This window comes from Cupressus sempervirens, chromosome 3 (genome assembly GCF_028749045.1).
Source record: "Cupressus sempervirens isolate cs-2001-9-10 chromosome 3, ASM2874904v1, whole genome shotgun sequence".
Taxonomy (NCBI): domain Eukaryota; kingdom Viridiplantae; phylum Streptophyta; class Pinopsida; order Cupressales; family Cupressaceae; genus Cupressus; species Cupressus sempervirens.
This window is the reverse complement of record NC_143120.1, coordinates 478,993,119-478,996,062: the sequence shown is the minus strand read 5'-3', so window position 1 is coordinate 478,996,062 and position 2,944 is coordinate 478,993,119. Positions and strand designations below refer to the sequence as shown.

The following is a 2,944-nucleotide window of genomic DNA, read 5'->3' as shown; positions in this document are numbered from 1 at the left end:
GTGTGACGAATAAAAGAAAATAATAAGTACTGCAAAATCAGAATAGTGGAATAGTAATTTGGAAGGAGCGTTGAAGATGTAGAAGCACGTCGTTGTTCTTGCCAGTAACTCAGTGTGGAAACACTAATCTATGCAATTAAACCCTTTCATTCTCATTATCATCTACATTTCATTTCCGTTTGTCCCAATTCTTCCCATATATCTTCTTATGTAAGGCATGAATAACGAATATTTGATTTGTTGAAACGATGAAGTGCAGGATAATGTTATTGACAGCGCTAACTTTGCTCCTAGTTATCCGGCCAGCCACGGGCGGAGTATGCCAGATGAATATAACCAGAGAACTGGATGCGTATCCGTGGATGTACGGGCAATGCAATCTACGGGACAAATCTCATTGCTGCGAAGGCATCGATGACTTGATCAAAAGCCTGCACTTCTCATGGATGCATACAACTCGTTCTTTCCTCTTACCCAACAACCAAGCGGCCGATTCATGCGTCAAGGAATTGAAAGAGCAGCTCATAGGGCGGGGGGTCGACTCCAAACTCATTGCCACTTGTGGGCTGGGTTTCCACAACTTCCTGACCGAATCCTCCACCTGTAATAATATTAGGGATTTTCAAAGCTTTGAGAAGACAGTGAACGTGTCTGGCCTGAGGAAAAGCTGCAACGGATGGAATCCAGGGACTTTCCGGTGCAACGATTGTGTGAAGGCCATGGGCAGGGCCCTCAACTACTTGAATCAAATCCAGCTCTCCTGGCAATCCCAATGCCGCGCCTGCGTGCTAATTTACGTGGGAGGTGGCATCAACAACTTTGACCATCTCGACATCGACGCCGCTTCTTGTATATTCAGCATCAGCAATCTCCCTAACAAAGGTCTCAACGCAGTTACCAAGACGCTTATCGTGACGTTCGTTTCTTCGATGGCGGTGCTCATCCTCGTTTTGGTTGCTGTTTTTGGGTACCTAAGAAGGCTGCGCGGCTTGAAGGAAAGGCAACAGGGGAGGCTGATCCGGAGATATGAGATCCTCAGCGAGAGTACGGGTCTGATTTTGTTCGACATGGCTGAGGTGAAAGAAGCCACGGGGGATTTCTCGGAATCGAATCTGATCGGGGAGGGGAGCTTCGGGATGGTGTACAGAGGCACCCTGGGGGACGGAAGGCGAATAGCTGTGAAGAGATTTAAGGATTTGAGGCAGAAAGCGGAAGAGGAGTTCAGCCACGAGGTCCAGGTCATCAGCAACGTCAAGCACCGGAACTTGTTACCTCTGAAAGGCTACAGCGTTGGGATCATCGATCACGAGCCAGAACAGGTTCTGGTGTACGGCTTGATGGACAACGGCAGCCTCGCGGATTATTTCTTCAGCTCCACCGGACCGTGCTTAACGTGGCCGCAACGGTTCAAGATCGTTGTGGGAATAGCGAGGGGTTTGGCGTACCTGCACGAAGATGCGAAGCCGGCCGTTCTTCACAGGGACGTTAAGGCGGCAAACGTACTGCTGGACGAGGAGCTTAACCCGCTCGTGGCCGACTTCGGGATGGCCAAGTTCAAGACGGCGGACAAGACGCACTACACCACGCGGACGGTGGGGACGATGGGATACGTGGCTCCGGAGTACGCGCTGTACGGGTACCTCAACGACAAGAGCGACGTGTTCAGTTTTGGTATCGTTGTGCTGGAGCTCTTGACGGGTCGTCGGGCTTTCGACTCGTGCACCAATCGCCTCGAGCACGTGCTCGTTTCCGACTGGGTGGTCGACATGAGTCAGAATGGGAAATCGGCGGAGATAATTGATGAGAGGATTCGGGAATCCGGTAGCAGGCAAATGATGGAGAGGGTGTTTTCGTTAGCGATGCAGTGCGCGCACCCACGAGTTGGGTGTAGGCCTTCCATTGGGGAGGTGCTTTCCATTCTGGAAGGCATGGACGGCAGCCCTTCACCAAACATGACTTGCGCAATGCAGAGCTTGGAGTTGGACATTGAGACCTGCTGTAATGGAAGAGGCGATTTTACGTGGCTTGCAACTGCCGATGATCTCTTTTCGTCCAATTCTTACATCTTCCTCAAGCTCCCGGGTAGTCTTAGTTTGAACACTGGTTGTTGGAATAGGAGTAGAAAATTTAGAATATATTTTTAATTTTCTCTTAATGTCAATTGGAATAGGGAATAGGAATACATATTCCCATTTTGCATTTAAAATGAACTTATACCCATTCTAGAAAATAGTTGTTATTAGAATAGCTATTATATTTGACAATTGATACTGTGATAGTTTTAATTCAAAATTTCATTTGCTCCTTTTTGCATAATATGCAGTAGAGTAGATCATTTATTGTTCTTAGTTCCAGTTCTTTTAAGGGGACTCTTATTATTTCACCAAATAAATCAATGCATTTCTATGATGAGTCAGCTCATGAAATATAGAGTAGTTCATATATTGTACAAACTATTGTCACAAGTAGTCCAATGTAGGATGGCTTAAACATCACACAGTAAGCTTCATTCCAACACTAAAAGTGTTAAATAGTCAAAGTTGACTTATTCTTTCTAGGCTTAATTTTCTCCTTAGTGTGTGATGTTTAAGGGTGACCGTGAGATGTAACTTTTTTTACTTGTAGTTTTCTAGATAGCAATTTTTTAAATATATAATTATTCTGTGCAATTTTCATTTTCTCAGATATGAAATAAAGTACATTTTCTACCCTCCAAAAATAGACCATCCCCTATTTTTCATTGTTGGTTTCTTTTTTTATTATTCATCTTCTTGTTAATGTTGTTAGATATCTATAGTTGCTATTAGATCAACAAGATTGTTAAGGCTTTACCATTGCCAATTCTTTGTTGATCTTAGAATTTAATTGGTCTAAATATTAATATTGGATTTTAATAGACAAAGATTTTTGCACCTTTGTAGAATAAGAGTTGGATGATTGGGAT

The 2,944-nt window shown here is 44.4% G+C and overlaps 1 pseudogene; it reads left to right on the top strand.

Moving 5' to 3' along the window:
* The first annotated feature begins 702 nt into the window (after positions 1-702).
* On the top strand, positions 703-2,205 carry LOC149567242 (putative LRR receptor-like serine/threonine-protein kinase RKF3 pseudogene; annotated as a pseudogene).
* The last annotated feature ends 739 nt before the right edge of the window (positions 2,206-2,944 follow it).